This window comes from Lissotriton helveticus, chromosome 1_1 (assembly GCF_964261635.1).
Source record: "Lissotriton helveticus chromosome 1_1, aLisHel1.1, whole genome shotgun sequence".
NCBI classification, from domain to species: Eukaryota; Metazoa; Chordata; class Amphibia; order Caudata; family Salamandridae; genus Lissotriton; species Lissotriton helveticus.
The window spans coordinates 483,324,462-483,346,317 of NC_136057.1; the positions used below are offsets into that span (position 1 = coordinate 483,324,462).

A 21,856-nucleotide genomic window follows, 5' to 3' on the forward strand; every position below is an offset into this window, starting at 1 on the left:
ATTGTGACAATTGCACACAGCTGAAGCCAGCAGTACCGGGGGAGTCCAAGGCCCCCCTCCTCTTCAGCAAGGCAGCACAGTTCCCTGGATTCTCTCCGGAAGCCACAGCTTCAGGCACCACTCCGACCTTGTGCTGCGTCGATCCATCTGTCACCAGCGCACCGCAACCAAGTTCCTCCGTCCTCTGCAGTCCTGGGCTACGCTCCCCGCCACCAATGTAGGGCTCTTGCAGTCGCCCCCTGGGACTGTGCTGTCTCCCACCGCAGGTGTAGTTAGTAAAGTTGTGCAGGTCAGTGATTGTGGTCCGGCCACCTCTTGCCTGTCGTGTGTTAACACCCCCCCAGGGAAGACCCGCATTGTGGGGTTGCCCAACATCAAACAAGCAGTATCTACGTAGCGTTTCTGGTTTGCAGGCTGCAAGGCCATGGTCCAGCTCGCCCCCTGTCCGATCACACCGCGGTTCCACCCTAGGCACAGCAGCTCCGAGGTGCGCCATCAGCACTATGCCGGTCCCATGGTCCCTCAGTTCTCAGACACCTCGTGCAATCGCCATCCAGTGTCACCAGTTAAGGGATCCCCCAGCCAGCCTTTCCAATCTCTTTGTCTCTGCCACAGCCCACCAGCCAAGTGCTGTGCAGGTGAGTCCCACCTTGTTCTTCCCCTCCGTCGCCCCAGCTGAGCAGTCCACGTGGGACTCACGCACCTCAGGACCAGTAGTCTCCACCGCTGACCATGGCAGCCATTTTGTCCCTCTCTGCCGCAGGCTGACTCATGGGGGACGAGCGTCTATGCCTTTAGGCGCAGGAGGTAGCACCACCAGATTCGCCCAGATGTCTAGTAGGCAGTGGAGGCGACTCGCTGCCGGATCCAAGAGCACCCCCCACCTCACAGCTTCAGAGAAGTTCAGTGCAGAAGCTCGATAGGCAAGACGCAGGCCGGGGCCGCAAGCCCTGCTCCCCCCGCTCAACTCCGGGCAACGCATCAGCCCGCACCAGACTGCCACGGTCCACTGTCCACCAGGGGCCGATCTCCGGTTCAGGCCTCAGGGCTCTCCAAGCTCCAGCGTGTGCCTCTCAGTTCTATTATCCGGGCAACAATCCACGTCCAATCTTTAGGTTAGTGGCGTCGACTGTGTCCCAGTCGCCACCATTTTAAAGTCAGGCAACCGCGGCCGGCCAGCTAGAGAACATCTGACCACTCCCGCCGCTTCTCAGTGCCTCCTTACTACAGGTGTCCAGGTAAGGCACGACCTCTTCTTGGGCAGTTCAGTTTGGGGCACAAACGCTCCCGGGGCACCCTCCGCCAGCAGCGGTCGTCCTCAGAGTCAGGGGTCCATTCCGCCGTACAGGGCCGACATTTTGGGACTCGTGTCAAGGGCCTGGGGCGATAAAGGGAAACAACTCGTTCTCCTTCTCTACCGCCTGCACCGATGTCCCGATCTCTTCCCAAAGCGGGCACTGGCTATTCTGTCATTAAATGATGTGCCGGGGCCCCAGAATAGATGTCAGGATCAAATGGTATGGAGGGCAGCCGTGGAGGAGCTCCGGAATCCGCTGCTGCTCACATCGATGCTTAAGCCACGCCCCCACGGGCAAAAATACTCATGTCTAAAAATGTGAAACAATCATTTATTTTTTTTAGCTTAATTACTTTATGTACATTACACATTTGACATAGACAAGATCCTATTACAATCAGTATTATGTAAACACGGGCATTCTTACCACATTAACCTATTGATAGCATGAAAATCAGAAACCTAAAGCATTTCGAGTTTTTGGGTTCACTCTCCTCCAATGGAGGTGACTCTCCTGACCTGCTGCAGAAGAGGTCGCTCCCACCACGCTCCCAAGGCTTGCTGGCTTTGAAGAAATATAGCGCCTGATTGCTGCTTGCTGACCTGTGGTATCGTAGCGCCTAGAGGCTCAATCCCAGCGCGACCTTCCCCCGCATTACTGCCATAGCCTGCACTGCTCGCTCCCATCCTAACGTGTGTAATTGCTGCATTGTGATTCCTTGATTGTTATCTTATCGGTAGTGCGCTGGTAAGGCTGCGCATCAGTGGCTAAGAGCATTGTAGTACTGTATCACGATTGTGCCTCTGTTTACCCCCAGGCTCACCCAGTTTCATCTCTCCCCCTCCTGCAGCCATTTTGTTGTTGTTTGTTGTGCCTACTTGGCCGTAGCTCCACCCAGCTGACCCTGCCTCCCACAGATAGCAACATACCTGCCTCTCCTCTCCCTCGCCGTGACTCTCCTGATTGCTGCATTGTGATTCCTTGATTGTTATCTTATCGGTAGTGCGCTGGTAAGGCTGCGCATTAGTGGCTAAGAGCATTGTAGTACTGTATCACGATTGTGCCTCTGTTTACCCCCAGGCTCACCCAGTTTCATCTCTCCCCCTCCTGCAGCCATTTTGTTGTTGTTTGCTGTGCCTACTTGGCCGTAGCTCCACCCCGCGCCCGCCTCCCAGCTGACCCTGCCTCGCCCCTCCCCCTCCCATATATGACAGATGCAACTGCGCGCAGCGATCACGCGCAGCGGTCGCGCCGAAGGTGCGATAAAGGTAAGCCCGTCTACGCCCGTCCGCGCCTGGACCGCACCCAGCGCCATACCCCCTGGCCCCCGTCCCTCCCACCCCGACCGTATTACATACGACGCCTCCACCCTCTTAGCCCTAAACCCCGGTAGACTCCCCAACTGCGCCCAAGCCGCTCCTGGACACACCCATGGACCCTTCACATGCAACTCCTGCAAGTTTGACGGCACCAAGACCAACTCCTCATCCACTAACACCAAACGGAGACCTGAAACCAACCACCTAAAATGCATCCTGCTCAACACCCGCTCGGTCCACAGACACGCCATCGACCTTTGGAATCTACTAGACACCATCTCTCCGTACGTCGCCTTCCTAACAGAAACATGGATGAACGCCTCCTCAGCCCCAGACATCACCATCGCCATCCCGGAAGGCTACAAAATCATTCGTAAGGACCGCACCATCCAAACAGGAGGAGGCATCGCTATCGTCCATAAGAATTCCATCCGCATCTCAACCACCTCTGACGTCAACCTCCCTAGCGCCGAACACCTTCACTTCCAAATCCACACCGACCCCAAGACCACACTCAGAGGCACCCTCCTCTACAGGCCACCAGGACCCCGTACACAATTCAGTGAAGACATCACTGACTTCATCACCCCACACGCCCTCCCCTCCGAAGACTACATTCTATTGGGAGACCTCAATTTCCACCTGGAAAAGAGCTACGACAGCAACACCACCACCCTCCTGGACAATCTCGCCAACCTCGGACTCAAACAACTTGTTAATACCCCCACACACTACGCAGGTCACACACTCGACCCTATCTTCACCTCCAGCAAACATATCTCCTTCAGTCACACCACAGTTCTCCACTGGACGGACCACAGCTGCGTTCACTTTGTCTACAAAAAGACCACAACACACAACCATCCTCAACCTACTCTGCGAAGAAACTGGAACAAAATCACCATCGACCAGATCTCCTCATCACTTCTTCAAAACCCCCCTGCCCACTCTTCGAATCCCAACCAAGCAGCCATTAACCTCACTCAATGGCTAACGAACAGCGCCGATCACCTAGCACCTCTGAAAAAACGTCAAATCAAACTAGGCAGCAAAAACGCCCCCTGGTTCAACGATGATCTTAAGAAATCCAAGAAACTCTGTCGCTCCTTCGAGAAGGCCTGGAAAAAAGACCCAAACACCAACTCCAAGGACGCCTTCAAAAACGCCACCCGCATACACCACCAACTGATCCGGACTGCCAAGAAAGCCGCATTCAAAGACCGACTAGACAACAACGCCCACAACAGCAAGGAATTATTCAACATCGTCAAAGAGTTTACCAACCCTACCGCCAACTCCAACGACATCACTCCTTCGCAAACACTTTGCGACTCCCTAGCCTCGTTCTTCCACGACAAAATCGCAGACATCCACAACAGCTTCGACAACCAACCCGGAGACCAACCCACCCAACCTGCTGCCGTACCGTCACCCCCCTTGAACATCCTTAATGACTGGAACCCAATCTCCACTGAGGACACCATCCGCCTGATGGACTCCATCCACTCAGGATCCCCCACAGACCCATGCCCTCACCACATCTTCAACAAAGCAGACTCCATCATAGCACCACACCTCCGAGACGTCATCAACTGCTCCCTCAACTCCGCCACCTTCCTGGAAAGCTGGAAACACGCCGAACTCAGCGCCCTTCTGAAAAAACCCACAGCTGACCCCACTGAACTCAAAAACTATCGCCCCATCTCGCTCCTTCCATTCCCGGCCAAAGTCATCGAGAAAGCTGTCAACAACCAGCTCGCCGCCTTCCTCGAAACCAACAAATCCCTCGACTCCTCACAGTCCGGCTTCCGAGCCAAACACAGCACTGAGACCGCACTCATCGCAGCAACAGACGACATTCAAACTTTACTGGACAATGGAGACACAGTCGCCCTCATCCTCCTCGACCTCTCCGCAGCCTTCGACACAGTCTGTCATAGCACCCTTATACAACGCCTCAGAAACACTGGATGCCAAGGAAAAGCACTGGAATGGATTACCTCGTTCCTTGCCGGTAGAACTCAGAGAGTCCGCCTCCCACCATTCAAGTCAGAGGCCACTGAAGTCATCTGCGGAGTACCACAAGGATCATCTCTCAGCCCCACCCTCTTCAACGTATACATGAGCCCCCTCGCGGCCATCGCACGCCAACACAACCTCAACATCATCTCCTACGCGGATGACACTCAACTGATCCTCTCACTCACCAAAGACCCTAAAACCGCCAAAACCAACCTACATGAAGGGATGAAAGAAGTAGCCAAGTGGATGAAGTACAGCCGTCTGAAACTGAATTCAGACAAAACAGAAGTCCTTATCCTGGGTACCTCCCCCTCCGCCTGGGACGACTCTTGGTGGCCAGAGGCCCTTGGAAAAGCACCCATCCCGACGGACCACGCACGGAACCTGGGCGTCATCCTGGACTCCTCACTTTCGATGACCAGACAAGTCAACGCCGTTTCATCATCTTGCTTCAACATTCTTCGCATGCTCAAAAAAACATTCCGCTGGATCCCCACCGAAACTAGGAAAACAGTCACCCACGCACTGGTTACAAGCCGACTGGACTACGGAAACACCCTATACACCGGTACCGCCGCAAAACTTCAGAAAAAACTCCAACGCATCCAGAACGCATCAGCCAGACTCATACTAGACATCCCGCGTAAAGACCACATTTCTGGTCACCTGAAAAACCTCCACTGGCTCCCCGTCAATAAGAGGATAACATTCCGCCTCCTAACCCACGCACACAAAGCACTCTACGAACTTGGTTCCGAATGCCTCAACACACGACTTTCCTTCTACACCCCCTCCCGCCAGCTACGCTCTTCCAACAAAGCCCTTGCTGCTGTACCTCGCATCAACAAAACCACCATGGGAGGAAGATCCTTTTCCTACCTGGCGGCTAAAACCTGGAACTCACATCCCATTCACCTTCGCCTCACTCAGAACCACCTAGCATTCAGAAAGCAACTTAAAACATGGATTTTCGACCTGTAATTCCCCACCCTTCTCTAAGCGCCTTGAGACCCTCTGGGTATGTAGCGTGCTATATAAATCAATTGAATAGAATTGAATTGAGAAAAACTGTGTGATTTTCAAGAGGCCTGTGCAATATTCAACATTTGTGAGCAACGTGGTATGCATTTGAAGCTAATAAAAACACTGTAGTGGTTATAGTTAACCGTTTATTTATTTTCAGAAATTATCTATATATAGTAGTTTGAGGGACAGTCCATCAAGAGGACACAAAATATCCAGAACAGTTGCTTAGTTTCATTGTTCTAAAGTGTTTCAGATTTGGACTCAGTCACTGGCAACTGCTTATTGATACTGTTTTGAAATGTTGATGCGTTTCATTCCATGGAGACTGGTTTCAAGGGTCATTGTTAGGATGGGGTCCTTATTTTTTTAAAGGAATCTGTTTGGAAACATAACTATGCCTGAGACCAGAAAACTTCAGAATGTAGAGACTGGGTCACCATACCACATCAGTAACTATGGGCCCTAATCCGGCTAGCTCATAGTTCCTTACCTGCCCTCCTAATCTTCTATAGTCCCTAGGGGAACCATGGAAACAGATCATCACCTTTTGTTTCTCACTCATGCATGTCCATAATAAACAAAAGAAAGACAGTAGGAAGGTTTACAATATTTATTGAAACTATTATGCTCTATCATGAAGCAACTGTGCTGCAATTAGGAAACATATACAGCTGAGCAGTGTAATTAGCATTACAAGCAAACTATACACAATGAAAAGCACTATCATGGCAAATTATGTGTTTGCCTCAGCCTATACTCACTATGTGAACACAGTGATATATCAGAGATATCTGGAATTAGAACTAGACCCCATACCTGGCATTTGAAGTTAGGTGGTCTGCATCTCAGTTTGCACAAACCTAGCATGCCCGCCCATGACATTTGCCCTCTACAAGAATCCTCCTCAATATTTTCAAATGGCACGTTTCCATGTATATAAGAGGTGCCTCACTTGAAAACAGCAGCTGTTTCTCTGTGTTGTGTGTAAATGTTAAGCTATGTTGCTGATCGATCACAAAAACACAGGGCCTCATGTTGTCCGACCATGTACAAAATGTTCAGACTGAGGCTCAGAAAGAAGAACTGAATAATAAAACCATATACAGAGTATTTCTAAAATAATATCAGGCCACAAAAACAAACGTGCTGTGTGAAACCTGTGCAAAGCAGCAAAGCAAAGTGGCCTACAACGTGCAGTTAAGCTAAGAAAAGGGAGAACTAAGTGGGAAAGGAACTTAGCGACTAAATAGATGATAAAAACATAAAGCGCAAGCTAAGCAAAATCAATGCTTTGTTGATAAGTATGTTATACAAAAAAATGGTAATGATAATAAAAACAACATAACATGACAATGTTGAAAACATAGCTAAATTAAGGTCTGTCGGAGGTATCCATGATGTCTTCCATGAGTTCAATGGAAAGTGAATCCAGGATAGATTATGTCTCAGTAGACAATGATTTAGCAATTAACCAGTTTAAATTATCCAGGCAACAGACATGATCTTCATTAGCAGTCGATGCTAAGGAAATATTCAGGCAACCTGCATCAGTATTGTTAGAGCCACAGTTCAATGTTCTCCGTGCAGAAGCACTCATCGCCTCTGAAGGGAGGGTCTCGTAACTCTTATTGTGCAGAAGCTGCAAGCCCATGGGAGAACTTCGAAAATGGGTCATTAGAGGACTCATCAATGATTTATGTCCACAGGACCTGACGTTTGCAGAGCTAGGCAAATATCCAGTGCCCATTTGAAGGGGCCCCATAGGCAATGAAACATGGGTTGGACGCAGGTAAACCAGACCGTTTGGAGGGTCAATGGCCAGTCAACATGCAGTTCTTGGAGCAGAAAGATTCCTAAGATCCTTGGCATGCACTCACAGCACAGCTAGACCGGTGGTAGTTACAGTGGGCTTTGAGACAGAACATCCATTAAGAAGGAGCGAAAATAGAATCAAAAGGCTGCAAATGAGGAATAACACTAAAGTTATGCCCTTAAAGACACTGGAAATAAGGAAATTAATAAAAGTAAGTATTGCTCCAATGATTGCTTGGAAGGATCTAATCCAGACCCAATAACCTTAAAAAAGTGTGCTATTCTGGCAGTATTGGATGCATTAAATATCCGGTTAACTATTTTGCCGAAATATAGTGGGAGGTTGGTGTTTAACAAGGACTATATTTCACTGGATGTACTTGCAACTTGTAATTCAAAAGTTTCTTGAGCAGATGTTAGTGCTACATCTTTCTAAAACAATAGTTATTTGAGTCTGCTAAGCTTGGTAAAATCTACTTTCAAAGTTCAAATGAACAGCCACAACCATCTTTGAGTGGGAGGGAAGGGCACGTTTTGCAGCAAGTCACTATTTGGGAAACCAATAACATTTATGTATCCCAGCTTTCATTCCACATCATCGTGCCCGCTTAACATGAAATAACTTCCATTTGAAAGAACTTGAATAAGGGGGACAGTTGAAGGGGCTGTTATTCCTTTTAGAAAAAGGCTAAATTAGCTACTGAAGCATTACATGAATGGTAACATGTTTACAAATGAGTGAATGTTCGATAGAAGAGTCGCATTCCTTTTCAGTAAGGAAGACCTCCTTATTAGCACATTCACAATGATAAGAAAGTGGGAGTGACCACAACTCATGAGTGAAGCTGCCTCCTAGGGATTCATACCTCCTGACATGGAAATGTTTCATGCAAGATGTGAACTGGGATGTAGAAATTGGCAATGATATTACACCTTGTATTAAATAGACAGTGGAAAGTGTTTCTGCTATTGTGAGTGGGAGCTGTTCTAACTTCTCAGTGTGTAACATGGTGTAAGAGGCATCGTCTTTGCCATTGAAGTCAAGAATAGCTGGCTAGAATTAAGGAAACACCATGGGACGCAATCATTTTTAAGGGTTTGAAGTGTCCAGCCAAACTGCATGATAGATCTAAACTGCCTTTGCCCATGGTACAATATAGATGTCACTTTGCATGATATCAATTACAGATGGCAAAATGTTATTTAAATTAGGAATGTGAGAAGACCATGTATTAATACTATTAGCAACAACAGCAAGCCCTTTCTCCAAATGATCTTGATCAATTTGTCTTAAACGTGTGGCAGCTTCCATTTGTGACAGTTTCCAAATTTCATTATATGTGGTATAAATAAATCTTTTGGAACATGGAGACTTAGGACTGAACAAGAAGTCAGATAGTTCCATGTCGTCGTAAAGAACAGAAAGATATTGTTTTACTGCAGACTGTGGAATGTCCCAACTACTGTTGCTGCAATTTCCCTACCGAGTAAGTGGTGACAGTACCTGAATGCTGAGAGTGTGAGTAACGGAGGTAGGGTCTGCTTGCCTTAAACCCTAGTGTGGAATTCAAAAAAACAAGCATGACAACCATTTGTATCTACTGGCCACAATAACACCCATGAGAATCTGAAAGTGTAGAATTAAATAAACCATTTTGCGACATCCTATTAAGCTGCTCTTCCGAGTAATCTGTGAAATGTTGCCAATTATAAAAATGGGTTATTGAGGGAATGTTTGGTGCATTCATGTCTTTTATTTTTGGCCATTCCCAGATACGTAGTCTGCTGAATGGTTTCAATCAGAAAAATATTTTTGGGGGGAATTAAACAGTCTTGGAATAAAGTGTCTGTGCCCTGCTCCTGCCAGGCTTGGTACCCCAAATTGATTTCAGGTCAATCGTATTCCTTCCAATAATATTAGTGACCCTTGACCTCCGGGTAGGTCGCTTCCCCACCACTGCAGCGCCACCTGTGCCTGTGACCCCGCCTGCTCTGCTCCCCTGTGTGCCAGTGTCTGCTGCCCCGTCTCCATTTTGTGCCCCCTTGTGCGAGTGCCTGCTGCCCATTTTCTTCCTGTACCCCCGTGTGCCTGTCGCCTTTTCTCTCCTTTTTACCCTTGGAGCCTTCGCTCGCCGCTGCGCCCCCGTTTTTTTAACCGCTGCCTCCTGTGTGGCCCCGCCCCCCCTGTGCCCATTCGCTGACCGCCCTCCCGCCTCCCAGCTGACCCCTCCTCCCAACCTCCCTTTAAATGGCGGCAGCTGCGTGGTAGAGAAAGCGACCCTTGACCCTCCGGGTAGGTCGCTTCCCCACCTCTGCAGCGCCACTTGTGCCCCCGCCTGCTCTGCTCCCCTGTGTGCCAGTGTCTGCTGCCCCGTCTCCATTTTGTGCCCTGTGTGCGAGTGCCTGCTGCCCATTTTCTTCCTGTACCCCCGTGTGCCTGTCGCCCTTTCTCTCCTTTCTACCCATGGAGCCTTCGCTCACCGCTGCGCCCCCGTTTTTTCCACCGCTGCCTCCCTTGCGGCCCCACCCCCGTGCCCATTCGCTGACTGCCCTCCCGCCTCCCAGCTGACCTCTCCTCCCCACCTCCCTTTAAATGGCGGCCACTGCGAGGCCGCGCAGCAGACGCGCGCCAGGGCACCCAACTGAGGTACGACAGCGCCACCCTCACCGCACTCAACACCGGATGACCTGCCGCCTGCCACCGAGCTACCCCGAGGCGCACTCACGGACCCTTCACCTGTCAAGCCTGCAAATTCACCTGCCTCCGAACCTGCACCCCGCCCACCGAACACAGCAACGACAACAACAACCACCTCAAGTGCATCCTGCTAAACACCCGCTCCGTCCACAAACACGCCATCGAACTCTGGGAACTCCTTGATACTACAGCACAAGACGTCCCCTTCCTCACGGAAACCTGGATGAATGCCTCCTCGGCCCCCGACATCGCCATAGCCATCCCGGACGGCTACAAGATCACCCGGAAGGACCACGTCAACAAACCTGGAGGAGTAATAGCCATCATCTACAGGAACACCATCAGCATCACAACCAACTCCGAAGACACCCTCACTGCCGCCAAACACCTACACTTCCAGATCCACACCGACCCCCAGACCACCCTCAGAGGAACACTCATCTACAGACCCCGGGGCCCACGGACACAATTCAGCGAAACCATCGCCGACTTCATCAGCCCGCACACCCTAGCCTCACCAGAATACATCCTCCTAGGGGACCTTAACTTCCACCTGGAGAAAAACAACGACAACAACACCATCACCCTGCTCGACAACCTTGCCAACCTCGAACTCAAGCAACTGGTGGACACGCCAATCCACCTCGCCGGCCACACGCTCGACCCCATCTTCTCCGCCAGCAAACACGTCTCCTTCAGCCACTCCACCAGACTACACTGGACCGACCACAGCTGCATCCACTTCACATTCAAGAAGACCACCTCCCACCACCAGACGCCACAAATCCCCCGCAGATGCTGGAGCAAAGTCACTGCAGACCAACTGACCACATCGCTGAGCCAGAACCCGCCTGTAGACACCCCTGACACCAACAACGCAGCCCACAACCTCGCACAGTGAATCACCAACTGTGCCGACGACCTCGCTCCTCTGAAGAAACCCCCAGGCAAGACGAGCAACAGAAAAACCGCATGGTTCACAGACGCCCTCAGTCGATAAGAAATCATGCCGAACCCTAGAGAAAGCTTGGCGCCACAAACGGACATCAGAAAACATGACAGCCCTCAAGAGCGCCACCCGCGAATACCACCAGATGATCCGCACCACCAAAAAGACATTGTTCAAAGAGCGGCTAGACAACAACGCCCACAACAGCAAGGAACTCTTCAGCATAGTCAAAGAGCTCTCCATCCCCAGCGACATCACACCGTCTCAAGACCTCTGCAACTCCCTCGCCACATTCTTCCACCACAAGATCGCATATATACACAACAGCTTCGGACCCCAGACTCCGCCTCCAGCCACCATACCAACGGCCCCCACCACCAGCCTGAGCGCATGGACCCACATCAGCACTTAAGACACCACCCGCGTCATGAACACCATCCACTCCGGCTCCCCATCCGACCCATGCCCTCATCATATCTTCAACAAAGCCGACACCATCATTGCACCCCACCTCCGGAACATCATCAACAGCTCTTTCACGTCAGCCACCTTCCCTGGAAGCTGGAAACACGCAAAAATCAACGCCCTTCTGAAGAAACCAACTGCGGACCCCAAAGATCTCAAGAACTTCCGCCCCATCTCTCTTCTCTCCTTCCTGGCTAAAGTGATCGAGAAGACCGTCAATAAACAGCTGACTGCATTCCTCAAAGAAAACAATGCGCTCGACCCTTCCCAGTCTGGATTTCGAGCCAACCACTGCACCGAGACCGCCCTCATCGCAGCCACCGATGACATCAGGACCCTGATGGACAACGGAAAGACAGCCGCTGTCATCCTCCTGGACCTCTCGGCAGCCTTTGATACCGTCTGCCACCGCACCCTAATAACCCGCCTCTACAACACTGGAAACCAAGGAAAGGCCCTGGACTGGAGCACATCGCTCCTCTCCGACAGAACCCAGAGAGTCCGCCTCCCTCCCTTCTGCTCCGAAGCCACCAAGATCATCTGTGGCGTACCCCAGGGCTCCTCGCTCAGCCCAACCCTCTTCAATATCTACATGAGCCCCCTCGCCACCATCGCACGCAAACACAACATCATCTCCTACGCTGACGACACCCAACTGATACTCTCCCTCACCAAAGACCCTCTCACCGCCAAAGCCAAATTCCAAGACGGAATGAAAGATGTCGCAGAATGGATGAAGCACAGCCGTCTGAAGCTCAACTCGGACAAGACGGAGGTCCTCCTCCTCGGACAATCCCCGTCTGCCAGGGATGACTCCTGGTGGCCCACGACGCTGGGCACCGCACCAACACCCACGGACCACGCACGCAACCTGGGATTCATCCTGGACTCCTCCCTCACGATGACCAAGCAAGTCAACGCAGTCTCGTCCTCATGTTTCAACACCCTGGGTATGCTCCGAAAGATCTTCCGGTGGATCCCCACCGAAACCAGAAAGACGGTCACCCAGGCCCATGTCACCAACCGACTGGACTACGGGAACGCCCTATATGCAGGAACCACAGCCAAATTTCAGAAACGCCTTCAACGCATACAGAATTCCTCCGCACGACTCATCCTCGACATCCCTCGCCACAGCCACATATCCGCCCACCTGCGAAACCTGCAATAGCTCCCCGTCAGCAAGAGGATCACATTCAGGCTGCTCACCCACACACACAAAGCTCTCCACAACATGGACCCCGAATACCTCAACAACCGCCTCTCATTCTACACCCCCACCCGCCAGCTCCGCTCCACCAGCCTCGCCCTCGCCACCGTCCCACGGATTCACGGAACCACCACCGGAGGAAGATCGTTCTCCTACCTGGCAGCCAAGACATGGAACTCCCTCCCCGCACACCTACGACAGACCCAGGACCATCTCACCTTCAGGAAACACCTCAAGAACTGGTTATTCGAGCAATAGCGCACCCCCCCCAGCGCCTTGAGACCCTCATGGGTGAGTAGCGTGCTCTACAGATGTATTGATTGATTGATTGATTGATTGAATACAGCTCCTTGGGTGACAAATGAATCAGTATATTTTAGTTTGTGTGTCCATATACTTCTTTGGTGGTGTAGGGACAAGTTTAAAATAATATGATTTTGGGTCAGATGTGTCATATCTAGGAAATTATGTGAATTTATCCCTGTATGTTTTTGAGCTCCTTTGTGGGTGAGTGGGGCAATGTTCCTATTGTGTGCAATTAAAAAGTGTGCATTGCACACTAGCTTGATGTAAATAGTGATGTCCATAATGATGGTAAAAAACAGTTCACCATAGAAAGCGGGATTTAAGTATATAACCTCTGATTGAAAAGAAGTGTATTATTACAACTCTGAGAGCATGAGGTTTACATTTTCAACATCCTAATCATCAGAATGTAAGCTAGGTACAGTTACATCACCCACACAAACCCTAAACACAAAAGGTATCTGCAGAATTGCCGTAGGACCAAATATATCAAAGGGAACGTTATCCCAAACAATTCCATCATTTTCCGGAACAGCTGAAATATTCACGAAGGACAAGTCTCTTTTTAACTTACGTGAAAATGAATGAGGCAACAACACCTCATTGACCAGTTCTGTAGTAGAGTGTTATGGTAGTTAATGGCCATTAATCAACAAGAAGAAAACAATCACAAATCCAATCCAAAGGAATAGAAAAACTAAGGAAAGTTTTACCCAAACATATATCCAAGGTGGGATCAGATAAGTGCGTTTCAATCATGATCAAGAGGTAAGATTGTACTGGGCATGGAATAAACATGCTTATACTATACAAATTCTTTTGTCTGTAAAGATGGGTAAAAGACAAAGGCATAGATGCATCAAGCTAAAAACCGCTCGCAAACTGCCCCTTTGCGACCAGTATTTTTGCATTTGGGATGCATTATCCCAAATGCAAAAATCGCAATTTAAGAAATCGCAAATTTGCAATTACTTAAATTGCTATTGCATTTAAGGAATCTCAAATTGAGATTCCTTAAATGCAATGCATTAAAGTTAAATTACCATGAAGTTGAACTTCATAGTAATGTGCAAAAACTTTGAAAAATGCACTAAAGTGCATTTTTCAAAGTTCAGTTTTACACACAAACATGCCCTTAGGGCATGTGTGTGTGCAAGATGTACCCATATGACGATTTCAGGGGTGCAACAGGGTGTCCTTTTGACACCATGGCACCCTTGAAATTGCAATCTCAATTTGCGATTCTCTAATTGAGAATCGCAAATTGAGATTGTCTTTCCATTCATTCCTACGGGCCTCTAGGCCCGTAGGAATGAATGGGGAGATATTCCTTAATTGCGACTCGCAATTTGTGAGTCGCAATTAAGGAATTTGAAGAAATCGCTATTTTTTAGTGAGTTCTTCATGCATAGCCTTTTGCTATTCCTTATTAGCGAATCCTTATTTTTCGCTAATAAGGAATCCCAAAATGGATGCTTGTTGAATCTATGGGAAAGTCGACATCAACTGCCGTTAAGGATGCTGCCCACTGTATCCATCTAGCATGGAGGGCTTTAGCGTTAGGAATGCTAGCCTGTATGACACCCTCTAAGGCTGGCATGGGATTAACGACAAAAATGTGTTTCCCTTGTGCAAGTGACCGCTCTTTATGAATAGACAGCTGAACTGCAATCAGTATTTTTTTGCTGGATGCAAAACACATTTCAACACTGGAATATAAATGATATTTATTTGCAATTGCACTGCTTCATCTTTGATAAAAGTGATATAGGTTAATCCATTTGCACCCAGCAAAACTTGGAGAACTAGGTTTGTGGTATTTACTTGTGTTGTGTATGTAAGTGACGTGGTGCAAGCAAGTCAGATTGTAACGATCTGAGTGTGTCTGTGTGTTCTGATGTCCAACATGAAGTGGAAAAATCAGAGTGTATTAATTCTTATAGTCGTTTGATGCGTTGTGCATAATCAGGAATAAAAGTTCTGCCAAAATTAGGGAATCCTAACAAGGATTGTAATTTCTTTAAAGTATTTGGAGGCTCCAGTTGGGTTAATTTCTCCTGAAAATGAGGGGCAAGACTCTTCCCCTCATGTATAAGTTTATATCCTAAGAAAAGGACACTTAGAAATGCAATATTAGATTTCATAAAGATGAGCTTATAGCCACATGCAATTAAATTCTAAAATTATGCAATCCACTCTGGCCAAGTGTGGGTTTAACTCATCGTCCGTCAGGTAGATGTCATCTACGTAAGACAATGTGTCATGGTCATTATCATGTAGAATTGGCATTATGCGGGCAGCAAACAGTCCTGGACTGTTCTTATATCCCATTGTAAGTTGTGTAAAGTGGCATTGAAAACCAAGCTCCAAGAAGGCTGTCCAATCTCTGATTCCAGGTGCTAGATTTTGGCTGAAAAAAATGGGAAATATCCAAGGTTGTTTTGTATTTGTTATGGACTATATTATTAATGTGTACTGTACTGTGTGTATTTTATATTGCAAAAGTGTGAGTATGACTGTTTAAATGTCTGTAAGTTTAACTCTAGGCATAATCTAGTTTTAAAACAGGAGAAAAGGGGATAATTCGTCTGTGAGATACAGGGTTTAATTACTCCCTGGCAATTCCAATTAAGAAAGTATTTCTCTAACAGGTGCTTTAGCATCCCGTTTAATGGGGTTTTGTGGTTGCACTTGTGGTCTGTACCTTATGGATATGGCATCATAAGGAGAGTACTTATCCCAGCGGGCATGATTACAATATAATGTTGAGCCTTGTGCAAGAGCCCATTCTGCTGCAAAAGCTTATTTGACTTCACCAGGGACAAGATCAGAAAATGAAGGAAGAAACACATCCTCACCCTGTGGTCATGTTTAGACAAAGAGTGGGGTCGATCGACTTCCATTAAAAGCATGTCATAAGAAAAATTAAAATTCTCCCAGAAGAATGTTTTAATGGTGCACTGTATGTCACCATCAACTTATATAACCTATCTGGAGGGGCTACACGCCTATCTGGTGTTTCAACTGTAATGAAATTATCAGTTGCTCTCACTGCCAAAAACTCCTGGAGTTTCTGACGTACTGTAGTGACATCTGCCACGCTGTTGAGGAGAATCATTGCCCAACTCCTGTTCAGGAGGAGGGTTCTCAGTGTTTGTGATATATTTAGCGGTTATAGCTGCAACCTTCTTTTTCTGAAATTTGGGTTTAAACAGCAGAGATTTCTCCTTCTTTATCTTCACGTCAGACGAACATTGTGAGTCTTTTTTCAGCTTCACATACTCTTCCTGCCTCTTCTGTCATACTGCTTTACAGACGAATACTGCAAGGAACGAAGATAACATGTGTCAGAAATCTGATACCTGTCTGGATGCTTAGGATTTTACTGCGATCACCTATTAGAGGGCTCTGGGGGTGGACAACCTCCACAAGGTTTACCTTTCTGTGTCTGTTTGGAATTATCCCTTGTTTTTTTAACAGACTTACGGTTCTGCTTGGCTTCCTTATCAGTACTAGTTTTGCTAAGAGATGGTTTCATAGGTCTGGTTCCCAAATTATTGCATCCTAAAGATGTAGATACATCAGCTACAATTATAGGGTAGCTCACATTCACGGTCGGCTTGTGCGACTGCTGCATGCCTCTGGTATATAGCCAGAGATGCCTCTTCGCCTTTTTTTTCTCTCTGAGTTTTATATAGCGCAAGAAAGAATCATTGTTGACACCACGGGAAGATGTTTAATTATTTTCATCCTCAAAGCCAATGCAGTAGTGGCCTCGGTTCATTCTGTATTTATTTAACATGTCAGCAAGACTGACTTGGATGGAGTGCCATAACTGATGGAATATACAGTGGCAAAGACTGTGCCCCAAGTGTTACAGTCACCTGTTGCAGGAACCATTCTATGGGGTAAGCACATAGTCAATATTGTGTGTTTGTCTTGTGGTCCCATGAGGGAAAACACAGCTTCAATTTGATCATTTGTTTTGGGTGATCCAAAATGGCATTTCTTCATGATTAGTGGGAATTTCGCCCATAACTGAACAGGACTTATTGTAGGCACTGCAGGCAACTAGGCTTGCCTTGACATGCCAGGCCTTGCTGGCACAGCCAATAAGGTGCGTGAAACATATTGAGTCAAGCGTTCATATAGTCTAACTTGACCAGTATATAACTGCAGTCCCTGTTGAGCAATAAGATTTGCGATGTCAGCGTATGATGTATGACCAGCAAGAGCTGGCCAGGTGGCCCCATCCTTACTAAGGGGACCTATGAGTACTGCTGCAAATGCATGTGGAAGGTCGCTGCGGAACCAAGTATGATGCTTTCAATTTGATAGTGGCATTTCAATGAGTACATATGTTGTGTATTGTACTGGTAGTGTAACAACTGTATATTCATGAAATGTGTTTGATTTAGCATCCCCAGCTAGGAAATTGACCCAAGAATAAAAGACTTCCAAGCGTTAGCCATCATGGGCTTCAACCACAAAAATATAATGACCACTTGCATTAGTAAGCCCATGGTATGTTACATGGGCTTGGACTGCAGGTCTGCAATTAACTGCAATGACAATAGATTAGGGCGCAGCCATAAGTCAAACAGAAATGGAAACAAAGTACAAACACAACAATGGGTTATCCTTTTAAAAGTCCAAGATTGAATAACCAACAGAAGTAGGTGCTTCCTAAACACTATGGAGGGTTAATCCCCAAAAGCACAGATTTCTCCGGTGGTAGGTGTAAGGGCTATTATGGGCATGCACAAGTACTACTCTGGAGACCTGTTTAATATGTACCGGACCAAATGGTGTAGCTCCATGTTGCAGAGATTCTGTTTGGAAATAGAACTCTGCCTTGGACCACAGGATGTCAGAATGTAGGAACTGAGTCACTCTACCAAATAAGTACCTATGGCCTAAATTCAACTCGCTCATAGTGCCTTACCTGCCCTTCTAACTTTTCCAGAGTCACAGGTCATTTGGCACGCCAGAACACAACTCTCAAGTCCCCAGGGGTACCATGGAAACAGTTTGCCAACCTTTCATTTTCTCACTCATGCATGTCCATATTGAACAAAAGAAGGACACAAGGAAAGTTTACAATATTTATTGAAACTATTGTGCTCTATCATGAAGCAACTGTGCTGCAATTAGGAAACATATACAGCTGAGCAGTGTATTATCATTATGAGCAAACTATACACAATGAAAATCCCTACCATGGCGGACGATATATCTGCCCAAGCCTATCCTCCCTATGTGAGCACAGTGATTTATCAGAGATCTCTGCGATTAGAACCCGGCCCCATACCTGACATTTGTAGTTAGGTGGTCTGCATGTCAAGACCGTCTTGTACGAAATGTTGAGACTGAGTCCCAGAAAGGAGAACTGAATAATAAAAACATGTGCAGCATATTTCTAAAATAATATTGGGGCAGAAAAACAAACATGCTGTTTGTAACATGTGCAAACGAAAGTGGCCTACAACATGCAGTTAGGTCAAAATAAGGGAGAACTAACTGGGTCCTAAAGGAAACTCACTACACTGTTATATCTGTGAAAAGGTAATTAGGAATATAATCGCTAAAGGGGCCCAAAATAAATGTCTTGCGTGACTAAAGTACATTTTAGAAAGGTAAGTGGTACCTGAATTATTCTGTAGTATGGAAAGAACGAGGGTTGTGGAGTTAAGATGGTGTGCAGGCTGTTAAAATAGGTAAACCAGTAAAAGGTATATTTGAATAGTTTACATTAATTCAAGCAAATCTCACACAAGAAGGGAAATAAATGAAGGCCCCTTTACATGACTTTGAGTGTTTGTGAGAGGATGTGCATGGTTCATAGAGCACTGTAAGAAATTGAGTTGTCGGTTGACTGGTGTGTGAACCCACGTCAAGCAACAGCCACAATTGCTTGCAGGGTGAACCACAAAAAGTCACTAAATTAACCTATGCTTAACCCTGGGTAGCTTGGCAGAAAAAGCAGTCAGGCTTAACTTAATGGCAATGTGTATAGTATTTATGCAGCACACAAACAGCATTAAAGTGAAAACACAACACAAGAAAAACATCAAACCAACTTAAAACACTAGAGTGAATGTTAATAGATTATATGACACTAAAATGACAAAAATCCAATCAGTAGAACCAGAGTTAATAATTTTTAAATATTTTAATGAAATCTAGTGCCTAAAATATCAAAGTGCCAACCCCTGGCATCTAGTTGTGCGAGACCGGTTCAAAGTCAGAAGTTAAGGCCGACCGCAATAGAGAGCGGTAGAGTCACAAGAAGTGGATTAGGCCCAGTCACCTCTTACCTTCGAACTTAGAAAAAGTATTGAAGAAAAATGTGTGAGAAGGTAAAGTTCAACCGGGCAAGGCAACGGGAGGGGTAAGCCGCAGTAAATGTTTCTATGTTTAGACTTAGTCACCAAAATGGAAGTAAAAAAACTTCAGCGGGACGAAGAAGAGGGATGTAGCCGAAGACAGTTTCTTGAGATCAGATACTCCTTTTGCGAAGGACTGCTGAAACAGATTTGCTGCTGTGGAAAAGAACGTAGTCAATCCGACCAGGGATGAACCTTGTGGAGATAGGCGAGCAGGTTGGTCCCAGCCTCCTCCTGGTTCTCTAAACACTTTTTGTCCAAATTGTGTCTAAGGGCCATATGTATCAACAAACTATTTTGCAATTCCTAAATAGCGATTTTTAAGGAATCGCTATTTAGGAATAGCAAAATGGTATGTATGAAATAAATCGCTATTTTTTAGCGATTCCTTAATCTTCCTTATTTGCGAATTCGCATTTTGCGAATTCGCAATTAAGGAATAATTTCCAATGCATTCCTATGGGCCAGGAGGCCCATAGGAATGATTGCGAAATAATTCTCAAATTGCAAATTCGCAATTTTCTAATCGCAATTTGAGAATTATTTCAAGGGTGCAGGGGTGTCTCAAAGACACCCTGCTGTACCCCTGAAATGTACATGTGTTGGCATATGGCGCACATACATGCCCTATGGGCATGTGTGTGCATCACATGCCACCTTAAAAAATGCCAAAATATGCATTTTTTTAAGAATTTGCAAGTTACCATCAACTAAAAGTTGGTGGTAATTTGCGAATTCTTAACCATAATTCGCTAGCCAAAAATGCTACATACATAGCATTTAAGGAATCGCAAAATTGCGATTCCCTAAATGCTATGGCAAAATAAGGAATCGCACAACTTTGCAATTCCTTATTTTGGGAATGTTTCATACATCCCAAAACATGCAAAACGGCGGTTTGCGAGTCGCAAAGGCCGAAATTCTGCGAATTTCAGCCTTTGCGATTCAAAAACGGCTTGATACATATGGCCCTAAGTCCTCAGTTTTGGAAATTGCTCATCTGGGCCCCTTAAGCACCACAACCAATGATCCATGACTGGTGGGACATCTCTTGGTGGTTCAGGTGTGGGTTCAAGATGGTGGGATCCTTTTATGTCCCTGTGTCTCTGAACAAGACACCAGCAAATTAGCCCGTGGAGTCACTTCTGGTAGTCCTGGATGCAGGTGAAAATGCAGAGCTAAACAGCAGGGATGGCATCTGAAAATTCAAAACAGGCTTCAAGCAGCAAAGCAGTCTTCCAGGTACAGCAGCAAGTTGGCAAAGTACACAGTAGGTCACAGGAGCAGGCAGTCCTCTGAGAGTCCTGCAGCAGGTCCAGTAGTGAACTGAAGAGTTGGTCTGAGGTTTCTCTTTTCATACCCTGGTGACCTTCTTCTGGAAGGTGGGAGAAGTTTCCAGAAAGGTTCTTTGAAGTGCATAGAATTTCTTGTCTCCCCTGCCCTGGCCCCAAGCTGACGGTAGTGACAATACATGGTTCTTAGACCCTTTATGTGAAGGCAGAGCACATGCTATTCAGGTGTAAGAGGGGCTATGCTCAGCTGCGCCCCAAGCCCTGCCAGCAGGTGGCCCAATTAGGTACACTTAACCCTTCTATTATGTGACTGGGATCTTAACTGTCAGCTACACCCAGTCATGTGACCCAAGACAGGCTGCAGGCACAAAGTGCTAAGGAAGGAAAATGGCAATGTTTTTAAAGTAATGTAATGACTAATCTGACTTTACCATTAAAGATGGTTTGTCATTACAATTTCATAGGTACCGAACAAGATATATCAACCTGCCCCCAATTGGGAATTACAGCATATTAAGTGTAATAAGGAAACCCCCAATGTTATCCTTTGGTAGGAGTAGACCGCACAGCAGTGAAAAATGAATGTGGCAATTTTTCACTGAAAGGACATGTAAAACGTAAAAGTGCATGTCCAGCCTTTTAAAGACATTGCACGCTGCCCTTAGGCCATATCTTAGGGGTAACATATGTAATAACAAGGAATTTATGGCTTGGCAAGGGGGTTTAAATTCCAAGTGGACATTGTAGTTACTTGAGTGGTGGCACAATAAGTGCTGCAGGACCAATGGCAGCATTTAATTAACAGGCCCTAGGTATATGGTATACCACTCTAAAGGGACTTACAAGTAGATTAATATGCCTATTGGGTATAAGCCAATTGAACCATGATTTGAGGAGAGAGCACAAACACTTTAGCACTGGTTAGCGGTGGTAAAGTGCACAGAGTCTTACGTCCAACAAAAACAAATTCTGCAAAAAAGTGGAGGGTAAAAACGCAAACTTTTGAGGGAGACACTGGTCTAACAAGCACCACGATGGGGGTCTGGAAGGACGCAGGTCCTATTTTGGTTCAA

At 46.9% G+C, this 21,856-nt stretch overlaps 1 protein-coding gene across 1 annotated transcript in view; it reads left to right on the forward strand.

The window, feature by feature from the left end:
* The window catches only part of LGR5 (leucine rich repeat containing G protein-coupled receptor 5), a 1,130,716-nt gene that overhangs the window by 771,352 nt on the left and 337,508 nt on the right, over positions 1-21,856 (forward strand). The gene's annotated exons all lie outside the window — the stretch shown is intronic.